Raw genomic sequence first — 16,780 nt, forward strand, 5'->3', positions numbered from 1 at the left:
CATGCCCCAGTGTAGGGGTATGCTGGAGCGGTGGGGCGGGAGAGGGTGGGTGGATTAGAGAGGTGTGGAGGCATAACCGGGAAGTGGGATATCATTTGAGATGTAAACAAATGGAATGATTAATTAAAAAATAATTGCAAGATTCCAAGTTATGTTTATACTATACCCAGATACTAGACTTGTAAGACCAGAGAGCATTAGAGGGAGAAGCATGGCTTATGACAGGAAATACCGAGGGATGCCATACAGAGATGGGAAAGTCAAGGCAAACGGCAGGCCCTTCAAACACTGGACAGCAGAGTTAGCTCAGTCACTTTCCCATCTTCACTGTCGAATCCCTCAGCCTAGACTTCATGCAGGACTTGAGCCAGCCAGGCACACTTATTTTATTGTGTGAAGAGAAGGGGTAGCTTTCTGAGAATAGAGAATCTCCACACAGTGATTTGCCGATTGAACATGCGTTTATTTTAATATGTATTTTAGTCATCCCTATTATAGCTCATATCTTTATCTTCTATTTTTTAGAGAAAGAAAGAGATGCGTAAATCCTATGATGTATGGTGAAGTTTGCTAAAGATATGCTTGAAAACAAGCCACATATATGAATTCTACCTTTAGTAGACAGAGAACTAAGCGAAGAAGGCAAAAATATAAGTGACATTATTTTTGTTCCCCAAAATGGTTTGTGTCACTAAAATCAACCCAATTTGTGACCTAGATTTTATTTTCAATAGATCTCAATTATTAAGAGCAAGCAATTTGTGCAGTAATCTACAGATGAGGAAATGCTGATAACAAAGGGTTAGGGGCCACTAACTGAACAAAAGGTCACTGGCACGCTCACACTTCTTTGAAGTGTGTGGCAAAGGCACCGAATATTCTAGATGGGTTCAACTGAAAATTTAAGTTTAAGACTCAAAAAGAATTTGATGAAGGATAAGGATTAGTATGGTGTAGTCCAAAGCGGTATGGAAAATAATTTAAGGAAGCAGTAACGGTTATTGAATGTTTCTTATTCTGTCATTTAACATTTAAAAGTTGCGTCATCGTGTTGACTAGCAGTTCTGTTTTTAGACTCAATATGTTAGTTGCCAACCTTTTATTTTTTAGAACAATTTATCTGATTGCAAAGTCTCATATTTTTTGTTCATTTTGACCTATTATTATGATCTTACAGGTGCACATCTGCACTGAATAGTTGGTATTCAAAAGTTTAGCTAAAGTGGTGGTTTAGTTCGCTCTGCATAGCGTGTGGTTTCTTTGGCTGTGATATTTTGAGACGTTGTTGCACATTCCACCCCAGGCTGGGAAATCTGGGCCCTGTCTGTCTTCCGAGTGTTGCAGGTACGTGCCTCCCCAAAGTCTTAGTCTGCTCAAGGTTCCGAACCAGGGTGCAACATTACATTGTCACCATGTCTTCTGGGTTCTCCTTTGGGAACTGAGTGTGACAGTTATTCACACCTTCAGATTTTTTTTGTGACCTTGGTAGTTTTGAAGAACACTGGCCAGATATTTTACATGATACACCCCATTTGAGAGTTGTCTGGTACTTGTTTCATTCTATGACAGGAGAGGTAGAGTTGTGGGATGAAAGTCTAGCAGGTTAAGTGTCATACTTAGCACGTAACACCAAATCCCTGTCCTCTCACCATGAGCGATTACTGTTGATGTTCCATTGGGATCAGCTAGCTGTCAGAGCTGGCATCTGTTGGGCTTCTCTGTGAAGTTACATTTCCCCCTTCCCTTTCAACACTGTATTCTTTGGAAGAAAGCTACATGGAGTCCATACTTAATGAACAGAACTTTGTGTTTCAGATCCTGGAGAGCAGAGTTATTTTCACATTTCAAAATTTCTTCTGCAAGGGACATTTCTCTATTTCTCCAATTTGTTTATTAAATTATTTACCAGTGTCTTATGGAATCATATATTTATTTTTTAACTCTGGAATATATTTTATTTTTGCTCAAAAATTCAGCTTTGACTGTTAAAAGCTCTCTTTAGTCAAGTGCTGTGTCTCTCTCACACCTTATCATCATGGATTCTCCTGTCTGTTTTCTTGCTATTTTTTAAATTTTATACTAAATGATGATGTAAATACGCTTGTGTGTTTTTAAATAGATTTCCAGGAAGCAGCCTTTTGGCACGGATCCCCATTTGCTTTTATTAGAACGTGGCACTAGAAAATACAATGCAGATGTTATCTTATTGGTCTTTTGAGTGCCACTGCTTCTTGGCCCTCTACATTGCAAAGATAGGAAATAAGAATGTATATATGGACCGGAAGTCCCACACCCGCGGATCCCGGCCCGCAGCAGCTCTCTGCTCCCAGAGCCCTTGGGAAAGAGGCCTCACCGCCTGGTCAGGTGGGCACTCCTAAGGCTGCAGAGCGGAAGAGACCACCAACACTGCCCACCCCTGCCCACATCCCTGGCCCAAGAGGAAACTGTATAAGGCCTCTGGGCTCCCGTGGGGGAGGGCCCAGGAGCGGCAGGACCCCTGCCTGAGACACCGCCGGAACCTGAAGGAAACAGACCAGATAAACAGTTCTCTGCACCCAAATCCCGTGGGAGGGAGAGCTAAACCCTCAGAGAGGCAGACACGCCTGGGAAACCAGAAGAGACTGCACTCTGCATACACATCTCGGACGCCAGAGGAAAACACCAAAGGCCATCTGGAACCCTGGTGCACTGAAGCTCCCGGAAGGGGCGGCACAGGTCTTCCTGGTTGCTGCCGCTGCAGAGAGCCCTTGGGCAGCACCCCGCGAACGAACTTGAGCCTCGGGACCACAGGTAAGACCAACCTTTCTGCTGCAAGAAAGCTGCCTGGTGAACTCAAGACACAGGCCCACAGGAACAGCTGAAGACCTGTAGAGAGGAAAAACTACACGCCCGAAAGCAGAACACTCTGTCCCCATAACTGACTGAAAGAGAGGAAAACAGGTCTACAGTACTCCTGACACACAGGCTTATAGGACAGTCTAGCCACTGTCAGAAATAGCAGAACAAAGTAACACTAGAGATAATCTGATGGCGAGAGGCAAGCGCAGGAACCCAAGCAACAGAAACCAAGACTACATGCCATCATCGGAGCCCAATTCTCCTACCAAAACAAACATGGAATATCCAAACACACCAGAAAAGCAAGATCTAGTTTCAAAATCATATTTGATCATGATGCTGGAGGACTTCATGAAAGACATGAAGAACTCCCTTAGGGAAACACAGGAAAACATTAATAAACAAGTAGAAGCCTACAGAGAGGAATCGCAAAAATCCCTGAAAAAATTCCAGGAAAACACAATCAAACAGTTGAAGGAATTAAAAATGGAAATAGAAGCAATCAAGAAAGAACACATGGAAACAACCCTGGATATAGAAAACCAAAAGAAGAGACAAGGAGCTGTAGATACAAGCCTCACCAACAGAATACAAGAGATGGAAGAGAGAATCTCAGGAGCAGAAGATTCCATAGAAATCATTGACTCAACTGTCAAAGATAATGTAAAGCAGAAAAAGCTACTGGTCCAAAACATACAGGAAATCCAGGACTCAATGAGAAGATCAAACCTAAGGATAATAGGTATAGAAGAGAGTGAAGACTCCCAGCTCAAAGGACCAGTAAATATCTTCAACAAAATCATAGAAGAAAACTTCCCTAACCTAAAAAAAGAGATACCCATAGGCATACAAGAAGCCTACAGAACTCCAAATAGATTGGACCAGAAAAGAAACACCTCCCGTCACATAATAGTCAAAACACCAAACGCACAAAATAAAGAAAGAATATTAAAAGCAGTAAGGGAAAAAGGTCAAGTAACATATAAAGGCAGACCTATCAGAATCACACCAGACTTCTCGCCAGAAACTATGAAGGCCAGAAGATCCTGGACTGATGTCATACAGACCCTAAGAGAACACAAATGCCAGCCCAGGTTACTGTATCCTGCAAAACTCTCAATTAACATAGATGGAGAAACCAAGATATTCCATGACAAAACCAAATTTACACAATATCTTTCTACAAATCCAGCACTACAAAGGATAATAAATGGTAAAGCCCAACACAAGGAGGCAAGCTATACCCTAGAAGAAGCAAGAAACTAATCGTCTTGGCAACAAAACAAAGAGAATGAAAGCACACAAACATAACCTCACATCCAAATACGAATATAACGGGAAGCAATAATCACTATTCCTTAATATCTCTCAATATCAATGGCCTCAACTCCCCAATAAAAAGACATAGATTAACAAACTGGATACACAACGAGGACCCTGCATTCTGCTGCCTACAGGAAACACACCTCAGAGACAAAGACAGACATTACCTCAGAGTGAAAGGCTGGAAAACAACTTTCCAAGCAAATGGTCAGAAGAAGCAAGCTGGAGTAGCCATTCTAATATCAAATAAAATCAATTTTCAACTAAAAGTCATCAAAAAAGATAAGGAAGGATACTTCATATTCATCAAAGGAAAAATCCACCAAGATGAACTCTCAATCCTAAATATCTATGCCCCAAATACAAGGGCACCTACATATGTAAAAGAAACCTTACTAAAGCTCAAAACACACATTGCACCCCACACAATAATAGTGGGAGATTTCAACACCCCACTCTCATCAATGGACAGATCATGGAAACAGAAATTAAACAGAGATGTAGACAGACTAAGAGAAGTCATGAGCCAAATGGACTTAACGGATATTTATAGAACATTCTATCCTAAAGCAAAAGGATATACCTTCTTCTCAGCTCCTCATGGTACTTTCTCCAAAATTGACCATATAATTGGTCAAAAAACGGGCCTCAACAGGTACAGAAAGATAGAAATAATCCCATGCGTGCTACCGGACCACCACGGCCTAAAACTGGTCTTCAATAACAATAAGGGAAGAATGCCCACATATACGTGGAAATTGAACAATGCTCTACTCAATGATAACCTGGTCAAGGAAGAAATAAAGAAAGAAATTAAAAACTTTTTAGAATTTAATGAAAATGAAGATACAACATACCCAAACTTATGGGACACAATGAAAGCTGTACTAAGAGGAAAACTTATAGCGCTGAGTGCCTGCAGAAAGAAACAGGAAAGAGCATATGTCAGCAGCTTGACAGCACACCTAAAAGCTCTAGAACAAAAAGAAGCAAATACACCCAGGAGGAGTAGAAGGCAGGAAATAATCAAACTCAGAGCTGAAATCACCCAAGTAGAAACAAAAAGGACCATAGAAAGAATCAACAGAACCAAAAGTTGGTTCTTTGAGAAAATCAACAAGATAGATAAACCTTTAGCCAGACTAACGAGAGGACACAGAGAGTGCGTCCAAATTAACAAAATCAGAAACGAAAAGGGAGACATAACTACAGATTCAGAGGAAATTCAAAAAATCATCAGATCTTACTATAAAAACCTATATTCAACAAAACTTGAAAATCTACAGGAAATGGACAATTTCCTAGACAGATACCAGGTACCGAAGTTAAATCAGGAACAGATAAACCAGTTAAACAACCCCATAACTCCTAAGGAAATAGAAGCAGTCATTAAAGGTCTCCCAACGAAAAAGAGCCCAGGTCCAGACGGGTTTAGTGCAGAATTCTATCAAACCTTCATAGAAGACCTCATACCAATATTATCCAAACTATTCCACAAAATTGAAACAGATGGATCACTACCGAATACCTTCTACGAAGCCACAATTACTCTTATACCTAAACCACACAAAGACAAAACAAAGAAAGAGAACTTCAGACCAATTTCCCTTATGAATATCGACGCAAAAATACTCAACAAAATTCTGGCAAACCGAATCCAAGAGCACATCAAAACAATCATCCACCATGACCAAGTAGGCTTCATCCCAGCCATGCAGGGATGGTTTAATATACGGAAAACCATCAACGTGATCCATTATATAAAGAAACTGAAAGAACAAAACCACATGATCATTTCATTAGACGCTGAGAAAGCATTTGACAAAATTCAACACCCCTTCATGATAAAAGTCCTGGAAAGAATAGGAATTCAAGGCCCATACCTGAACATAGTAAAAGCCATATACAGCAAACCAGTTGCTAACATTAAACTAAATGGAGAGAAACTTGAAGCAATCCCACTAAAATCAGGGACTAGACAAGGCTGCCCACTCTCTCCCTACTTATTCAATATAGTTCTTGAAGTTCTAGCCAGAGCAATCAGACAACAAACGGAGGTCAAGGGGATACAGATCGGAAAAGAAGAAGTCAAAATATCACTATTTGCAGATGATATGATAGTATATTTAAGTGATCCCAAAAGTTCCACCAGAGAACTACTAAAGCTGATAAACAACTTCAGCAAAGTGGCTGGGTATAAAATTAACTCAAATAAATCAGTTGCCTTCCTCTATACAAAAGAGAAACAAGCCGAGAAAGAAATTAGGGAAACGACACCCTTCATAATAGACACAAATAATATAAAGTACCTCGGTGTGACTTTAACAAAGCAAGTAAAAGATCTGTACAATAAGAACTTCAAGACGCTGAAGAAGGAAATTGAAGAAGACCTCAGAAGATGGAAAGATCTCCCATGCTCATGGATTGGCAGGATTAATATAGTAAAAATGACCATTTTACCAAAAGCGATCTACAGATTCAATGCAATCCCCATCAAAATACCAATCCAATTCTTCAAAGAGTTAGACAGAACAATTTGCAAATTCATCTGGAATAACAAAAAACCCAGGATAGCTAAAGCTATCCTCAACAATAAAAGGACTTCAGGGGGAATCACTATCCCTGAACTCAAGCAGTATTACAGAGCAATAGTGATAAAAACTGCATGGTATTGGTACAGAGACAGACAGATAGACCAATGGAATAGAATTGAAGACCCAGAAATGAACCCACACACCTATGGTCACTTGATTTTTGACAAAGGAGCCAAAACCATCCAATGGAAAAAAGATAGCATTTTCAGCAAATGGTGCTGGTTCAACTGGAGGTCAACATGTAGAAGAATGCAAATTGATCCATGCTTATCACCCTGTACAAAGCTTAAGTCCAAGTGGATCAAGGACCTCCACATCAAACCAGACACACTCAAACTAATAGAAGAAAAACTAGGGAAGCATCTGGAACACATGGGCACTGGAAAAAATTTCCTGAACAAAACACCAATGGCTTATGGTCTAAGATCAAGAATTGACAAATGGGATCTCATAAAACTGCAAAGCTTCTGTAAGGCAAAGGACACTGTGGTTAGGACAAAACGGCAACCAACAGATTGGGAAAAGATCTTTACCAATCCTACAACAGATAGAGGCCTTATATCCAAAATATACAAAGAACTCAAGAAGCTAGACCGCAGGGAAACAAATAACCCTATTAAAAAATGGGGTTCAGAGCTAAACAAAGAATTCACAGCTGAGGAATGCCGAATGGCTGAGAAACACCTAAAGAAATGTTCAATATCTTTAGTCATAAGGGAAATGCAAATCAAAACAACCCTGAGATTTCACCTCACACCAGTGAGAATGGCTAAGATCAAAAACTCAGGGGACAGCAGATGCTGGCGAGGATGTGGAGAAAGAGGAACACTCCTCCATTGTTGGTGGGATTGCAAACTGGTACAACCATTCTGGAAATCAGTCTGGAGGATCCTCGGAAAATTGGACATTGAACTGCCTGAGGATCCAGCTATACCTCTCTTGGGCATATACCCAAAAGATGCCCCAACATATAAAAAAGACACGTGCTCCACTATGTTCATTGCAGCCTTATTTATAATAGCCAGAAGCTGGAAAGAACCCAGATGCCCTTCAACAGAGGAATGGATACAGAAAATGTGGTACATCTACACAATGGAATATTACTCAGCTATCAAAAACAACAAGTTTATGAAATTCGTAGGCAAATGGTTGGAACTGGAAAACATCATCCTGAGTGAGCTAACCCAATCACAGAAAGACATACATGGTATGAACTCATTGATAAGTGGCTATTAGCCCAAATGCTTGAATTACCCTAGATGCCTAGAACAAATGAAACTCAAGACGGATGATCAAAACGTGAATGCTTCACTCCTTCTTTAAAAGGGGAACAAGAATACCCTTGGCAGGGAAGAGAGAGGCAAAGATTAAAACAGAGACTGAAGGAACACCCATTCAGAGCCTGCCCCACATGTGGCCCATACATATACAGCCACCCAATTAGACAAGATGCATGAAGCAAAGAAGTGCAGACCGACAGGAGCCGGATGTAGATCGCTCCTGAGAGACACAGCCAGAATACAGCAAATACAGAGGCGAATACCAGCAGCAAACCACTGAACTGAGAATAGAACCCCCGTTGAAGGAATCAGAGAAAGAACTGGGAGAGCTTGAAGGGGCTCAAGACCCCATATGTACAACAATGCCAAGCAACCAGAGCTTCCAGGGACTAAGCCACTAACTAAAGACTATACATGGACTGACCCTGGACTCTGACCTCATAGGTAGCAATGAATATCCTAGTAAGAGCACCAGTGGAAGGGGAAGCCCTGGGTCCTGCTAAGACTGAACCCCCAGTGAACTAGACTGGTGAGGGGAGGGCAGCAGTGGGGGAGGGTTGGGAGGGGAACACCCATAAGGAAGGGGAGGGGGGAGGGGGATGTTTGCTCAGATACCGGGAAAGGGAATAACACTCGAAATGTATATAAGAAATACTCAAGTTAATAAAAAAAAAGTAGAGAGTAAAAAAAAATAAATAAATAAATAAAAAGAATGTATATATGACAGTACATATATCTACAACTGTTTCTAGTTGTGTCCTCTTATCAGTGAAATGTGGATTTATACTGATGACTTTAACTCCCGTCTATCTCCTTGTGTTAGCTTGTCTTTTTTTTTCTTATGCTAGCAGCAAGAAAACTGACCTCTACCAGATTTCATCTAATTACTTCATTGTCCAGTTCTGGGGAATATAAGTTAATACTATGTGTTACACACACCGTTGTGAAGAACAAACTTATTATCTGGAGCACAGTTTACAAATATACTTATACACAAGTTGTTTTGCCTTTATCTAACAGATTCTATGCGTCTTCAACATTATTTGGGTCATCTTTCCTCTTCACTCCTTTGCAAGGATACGTCATACATTTTTTACCATCATTGAATTTTTCTACTTATTTTTTAATTAAATGTAATCATATTACTTGTCCCCTATTCCTTTCTCTTTCCAATCTCTTCCATATCATCTTCTTTCAACTCTTTCCATGTCCTCCACCTCACTCTCTCTCTCTCCCTCTCAAATCTATGGCATATAAATATACATATACATATGCATATACATATATATATACACACACACACACACACACACACACACACACACACACACATATATATATCCTGCTGAGTCTGTTTTTGTTGTTTATGTGTCTATAATTTCAGCACTGACCATTTATACTGGATAACTAATTAGGCCATTTGATCTTAGGAGAAGTTAAGTCTCGGAAGTTCACAGCTGCCTGTAGTTCTTAGTTTAGGGGTTGAACCATGAGATTCTCCCTGTTTTGTGTTAGCATGCCTATTGATGTTGTCATTACTTGGGTCTAGTTTAGGCAACTATTTCTAGGAGACACCATCTCACAGCAGACTTTCTAGTCCTCTGCCTCATACATTCTTCCTGCCCTTTCTGAGTTGTTCCCTGAGCCTTAGGTGCCTGAATTGTGTTGCCTTTGTATCTGTTAGGCCCGATCTTTCCATAATCCTCTGATCTCTTCATTGTGTTGTGGCTTTATGTAATGTTTTCATTTGCTATAAATAGAAGTTTCTTTGATGAAGGATGGGAGCTTAACTTATCTGTGGCTGTATGGATAAATTTAGAATGCAGCTGGGAATTAAGCTGGTCTAGTAAAGCAGAATTAGTAGGTTCTCTTCTAAGATCTGTGACCTCACTAGCCATAGGCAGTTGGTTACCACCAAGTACCCACTAGCAACATTTCTCCACTAGCCCTGGGTACTTGACTAGGTTTCTCTCCACTAGCCCTGGGCACTTGGCTAGGTTTCTCTTTACTAGCCCTGGGTACTTGGCTAGGTTTCTCTCCACTAGCCCTGGGTACTTGGCTAGGTTTCTCTCTACTAGCCCTGAGTACTTGACTAGGTTTCTCTCCACTAGCTCTGGGTACTTGGCTAGGTTTCTCTCCAGTAGCCCTGGGTACTTGACTAGGTTTCTCTCCACTAGCCCTGGGCACTTGGCTAGGTTTCTCTCCACTAGCCCTGGGTACTTAGTGGCTAGGTTTCTCTCCACTAGCTCTGGGTACTTGGCTAGGTTTCTCTCCACTAGCCCTGGGTACTTGACTAGGTTTCTCTCCACTAGCCCTGGGTACTTAGTGGCTAGGTTTCTCTCCACTAGCTCTGGGTACTTGGCTAGGTTTCTCTCCACTAGCCCTGGGTACTTGACTAGGTTTCTCTCCACTAGCCCTGGGCACTTGGCTAGGTTTCTCTCCACTAGCCCTGGGTACTTAGTGGCTAGGTTTCTCTCCACTAGCCCTGGGTACTTAGTGACTAGGTTTCTCTCCACTAGCCCTGGGTACTGAGTGGCTAGATTTTGAGAACCCGCATGATTTTCCAATGTATTTTTATGATAACATTGCTAGACAGAGTTGGACTAGAAGAAACAGAGTTCAACAGAAAGGCTTTATATCATAAACCCACAACCAACCTTATCCAAATGAATAAAAACCTCAAAACACTCCCATTAAAATTGGGAGTGAAATAGGGATGGCCATTTCCTTCACTCATGCTCAATATAGTGTTGGTAACACTAACTGGAGCAATAAGACACAACAAGGGAAATAAAGAGATACAAATAGGAAAAAGAAGCATAATTATCCCTGTTTGCAAATGATATAGTATACATAAGAGATTCCAAAATGTCCAGCAGAAAATGTCCAGAAAAAGTGATCTACAATTTCAGCAAAGCAATAAGGTACAAAATCATTGCATGAAAGCCGTAACCTTTTTGTACACCTCCAACAAGGATGTCAAGAAAGAGATCAAGAGAAATACTGCCATTTACAGAGCCTCAGAAACAATGAAAGAACTCTGGCTGTGCCTAACCAAGGAGGTGAAAGAGCTCTACGATAAAAATTCAAATCTCTGAAGGAAGAGATTAGCAAGGACACTAGAAAATGGAAAGACAGCCCATGTTCAAGGATCAGCAGAATTAATATTGTGAAGATCACTATCCTACAAAAAATATTACAGATTCAATGCAATCCAAATGTAATTCAAATCAAAATATTTACAACATCCTTTTCATGTAAATACGAAAAATGGTAGACTAAATTTCTTCTGGAACCAGAAAAAGATGCCAGATAGCCGAAGCAATCCTGAGAGGAAAAAAAATGCTAGGGATTGCCATTACAGATTTCAAGATGTATAATAGAGCTATGGTAATGAAAACATGATACTTGTATAAAATTGATATATGGAGCAGTAGAACAAAATAGAAGAGCCTAAAACCATCTAATATTTGACAAAGAGGCTGGAGGAAGGAAGCGTCTCCAGCAAATGTTATTGGAAAAGCTGGATGTCCACATGCAGAAGAGTAAAAGAAGAAACCAGAATAGTCCTGGGTAGTTGGCTGGATTTCTAGAACCAGGCACGATTTTCCTCTAGTTGAGTGGGTCTTAAGTCTAATTAGAGAGCTGTCAGTTAGTGCCAAGATATGAGTGCAACTATCGCACATTTAGGGATGTTGTGTATGCTGGTTATTGCTGTGGTTTACACACATCACATCTAGATATGACTAAGATTGACTCCCTCCCTTGGTAGCTTTGTTAGTGCTTTCGATAGAATGGAAGCTTGACTCCAAGCAAGAGGCATGCAGGCTTAGATCCAGCTTGAATCATCCAGGTCCTATATTCTAATGTTCAGGGAAGACACCGTGAAGGGCTTTTCCTGCATCTGTTGAGATGACCATGTTACTTTTATCTTTAATTTGATATACTTCCAATTTAATTAATTTTTGTCACATTACGCATCCCATCTTGGCTTTAAAATAGTTTTAATTAAAAATTACATCTAACTAGATTGATGGTGCCCATATTAGGAGTTTGGGCAAGCATGTAGGGTGATATATCCATCATTATAGTATGGTACAGAATCATTTTATCACCCCAATAATAACACCCATCTTATTCACATTGACAGTTTACTCAAGAATGTAATAAATATTCAATGTTGCAATTTTGTCTATTCATTGGCATTTCAGTTATTAATACAGATGTCAACTACAAATGCCATGTGTTTGTCTTTTTCAGAAATACATCTCAAATAAGCCTGTGCTATCATGCTTCCCACCAAAGCCCTTCAACTGGCCCATCAGATGAACTATTGATGGTTGTTAAAATAAAACTAAATGTTTGAGGATAGTTTAGTGTGGCTTTAACTTATGAGCAGATATATAGATATTTTGCGTGCTTAGATATGTCTTGGATGCTAGGAATAAAAGCCGTTAGTGATCGTTTACGAATCTGTTATCAGATTTCTGATAGAAGAGCATTCCTTCCAGAAAAAAAATACCATCTTCTCTTAACAAAAGATGAAAACATGTAATACACTGTGAAATTATAAGATGCAAAATGTTTACAAATGCCTCCCGGGAGGCCATAAAACCATCCGGCCATTCACAGTGGCACACTGTGAAATCCCATGAAAGAAAGCAGTAGACCTTGCCTTCTTCTTCAAAAAAGTCTTAGGTTATAAGATTTAACAGTTCCAGGAGGTAGGGGTTTAAGATAACACATCAACAGGGCTGGTTCTTATGAGGGCTCTGAGGGCATCTCTTATGTGCCCTTTTCTGGATTCTAGTAGTTTTCTGGTGATCTTGGATTTGTAATTGTCTCACCCTGGTTTCTAACCTAATTTTTACCTGACCTCTTTTTTTATATCTCTTCACCTAATCTTTGCCTTGGGCATCTGCAACTAAAATGCTCCCCTTTTAAAGAATGCCTGTTAGAGTGGATTAGAACTGATCTTCATGACCACATTTTAACTTGATATCCTTTCAAAGACACTATTTCAAAGTAGAGTTATATAGACTTTGGGTAGTTATATAACTTTGGGTTTTTTTTATTTGTTTGCTTACTGTGCTGCGAACCGAACCTGGAACTTCATACATGATTGGCAAGCACTATGCCACTAAGGTATATTCCTGTTACCTTAGGTTCCAAATACCATGAGGCATTAGAGCTCAGAAGCTCATCATTTCTATTTTGGAGTACACACTATTGATGCATAATAGGGCCACTGAGATTCTTCTGTTAGTACAAAACCTAAACTCTATTCTATGATATAACCATGTTCTTTTTTTTTCTACTTCTCCCTACTCACTGTCTGGACAAACAGTAGCTTTTTTGCTGGTTTTGGCCATCATAATAGATTGGAAAGGAATGAGTTGTATATACGTTAGGTGAGGGACTGAAATGGGATGTTGTTACACATTCAAAGAGCATGGTTTTCTGGGAAGTTCTTTGCCATGGAATTTGTACCCTGCCTCACATGGAGCGATGTAACGTCCAACAATGTTTTCTATAACATAATGATAAATACCTTATATTATAGGTTTGGAACAGCTTGCTAAGAAACCAATACAACATTTCTTTCAGATGATTACTTAATGTTTCTGCATCACAGTGTCTTTATGGGTTAGGTGGGAACATTAACCCATTTCACAGAGTATCTGTGGAAATTAAGTAGAACAATTCATGGAAATAACTTAGGACAATGGATTTCCTTTTATTTTCATTCAAAATAATATTTATTGTTATTGTTCCCTCATTTTCTTTATTATTATTTTTGCTAAAACAAGACCTAGGTTTTGCTCTTACTATGATTATATTTTATCAACTACAACTTGAATATGGATGTAAGATTTTATTCTAAGATCTTTCTGTTCATGGTTTGCTTTTTATTTAGTCTCACTCCTTCCATAGCTACCATCTTCTTCTACTTCTTATATTGTCACTCTGTATGTTATTTCTGAATCCTCTACTACATACTTGTGTGATGAATTTCATGTAATACTTTGAGTTATCTGTAAATATGTCCTGGTTTTCTCTTATATTTCTGCAACATATTGTGTTTCTCACACATTCAGCCTCTAGCTGGTCTCTCATTCCTCAAGTCCATAGTGCCTCCTGCTATTATGGCCCAGCACATGGGTGATGGGTGCTCATGGTGCCCTTACTTATTGTACAGTGACTTTTAAGTTACATACATAACTACCCAAGATTCAATTCTCCCCTCTAACTTTTCCTGAACTATGGGTGGTGGATGAGAAATATATATATATATATATATATATATATATATATATATATATATATGCAGGATTCTTGTTTAATCAACACACTCAGTTTACTTAACATAACATTGACATCATAAGCAACTCTGTCTTTATCACATGCAGGTTGTCTGTCTACAGCTATAATAAACAAGATGAACCCTTGGAGGAAAGACAGTACAACTTGTTAATACCATTAAACAGCCCTCTGGATCCAGCTGTGACTCAAGCCAGAGCTCCACATGGCCTTCCAATTATGCAAACCAATGAGTCATCCTTCATTTTTGCTCAAGTTAATTGTAAGCTAGGCTTCATCCTTTGCAACTGGAAGAATTTTGATTAAAACAAACAAGTTGCTTCCGTCTCTACTCTCTTGGTTTGAAATATCCTATTAATAGTCACTTACAATTCAAAATGTGGTTTTTTTTTATCTCTGTATATTCAAGTGTGAAGTCTCTGTACTTCATTGTTGCATGAGATTTTACTGAAGCAAATACACATATCTGAACCCATCATGATCAGAAAAAGACACAGTCATACTGTAAAGGTTGCAAATATTTGGCTTATAAACTTACAGGATAAGCTTTGGTTGTCCTACGATGAAGCATACTAGTTAGAACCACATATATATGTACCAAAGTATACTTAGAGGATTTCTTTCTTCAGGAACTCACAGTCTAGCTTAGAAAATGAAACATATACACAAACCCAAGAACAAAAGACCAGTACAACTATTTGTCCAGTAATGTATCCATGATGCTCAGCATACTAAAGGGTGAGAAGCATTGAGCAGGAAGAATGGGAAATTCGTTGGTTGACGTGGCATTGTCAGAGCTCAATGGCTGGAAAGCAAATGTGTATTTGAAGAGACAATTCATCCAATTTGACTTGGTAGATGATTCCTACAAGGAAGTGATAGATCATGAGATGGGATAGGATTTCCCCATACTTGGAATGCCAAGACAAAGAGTTATCTTTTAATATTCTGGCAAGAATGGTGGCTCAAGTATTTGGTTCAGATGGGAGCTTTAATGTCATGGAGGCCATGTAGATATTTCATGGTACACGTTTACAGTGACATATTTTAGGAAATGTTAGGGAAGACACTAGATGAGGGAGAGGTGCCAGGAACTTTTGTGACCTTTGAGGCCTGAAGTGATGAGTGTTCAGGTACCATTAGTGATAACATGTCGGATGGAAAGAAGTCACATGAGATGAAGGCAAGTTTGGAAGAATGGTTAGAGCCCTCTGTCAGACTGGATGCGGAGTTAGAAGCAATGGGTTTTAAGATTGAATGCAAAGTAGAATGGGGTGGGATTAGGAAAGTAAAGCACCTAACTGGATGAATCCTGCTGCAATTGTACATTTATTTATTTGGTCATATAACTAACATCTTTCCCTAATTTTGAAATGTGTGCTCCTTTACCTGAAAGACCGTTTCAGGTTTATCTGTAATATAATATTTAACCTTTAGCACAGTAACTGACCCATAATAGGGACTCAATAAATAAATATTTGTCAAATTAATGATTTTTTAACAACTACAATGTACATATAGTTTAAGCTGAAGAAACTATGTCAATTTGGGGAATACAGAATACTAAAATAACCGTTCATGCAAAGTTATGAATCCAACATTTTTCCAGCTTAATTGAGGTATGATTGACAAAATAAAATGACAATTTGGAGTACATTTTGCAATGTTTTCATATATACATATACATATTTGTGTGTATGTGTGTGTGTGTGTGTGTGTGTGTGTGTGTATACATTTGTTTCTAAATACATATACCATGAAATGACTATCTTAGCTAGGGTTACTACTGCCATGATGAAACATTGGAATCAAAGGGAACTTGGGGAGGAAGGGGTTTATTTCACTCACAGGTCCATGCAAAGTGAAGGCAGGAACACAAGCAGGGCAGAAACCTGTAGGTAGAATTTGATGCAGGGGCCATGGAAGAATGCTGCTTACTGGCTTGCTCCTCATAGCTTGTTCAGCCTGCTTTCTTATAGACCCCAGAACCACCTACCCTGGGGTGATACCACCCATAATGGACTTGGCCTTCCCACATCAATCACTAATTTCCTTCATCTAACTGGACTGCCTGGTTGGGCTTTAGAGAGAGAGGATGCGCTTAGTCTGCTGTGACTGGATCTCCAAGTGCAGAATGGTACACAAGAAGGGCTTTCCCTTCTCTGAGGAGAAGGGGCAGGGCAGTGGGGAAAGGGACTAGGAGAAGAAGAGAGAGGGGCTGAAATAGGGATGTAAAATGAATACAGAAATAATAAATAAATGAAACAGTAAAAAATTAAATATAAGGACTTAAAAATAAAGAACAAAAGAAAGAAATTAAGAAAATAAGGAAGGAAAGAAGAAGAAATAAAAGAAATTAAGAAAGAAAATAAGGAAGAAAGAGAGGAAAAAAGAAAAGAAATAAAGTAAAGAAAGGAAGAAAGA

This window comes from Rattus norvegicus, chromosome 1 (assembly GCF_036323735.1).
Source record: "Rattus norvegicus strain BN/NHsdMcwi chromosome 1, GRCr8, whole genome shotgun sequence".
Classification (NCBI taxonomy): domain Eukaryota; kingdom Metazoa; phylum Chordata; class Mammalia; order Rodentia; family Muridae; genus Rattus; species Rattus norvegicus.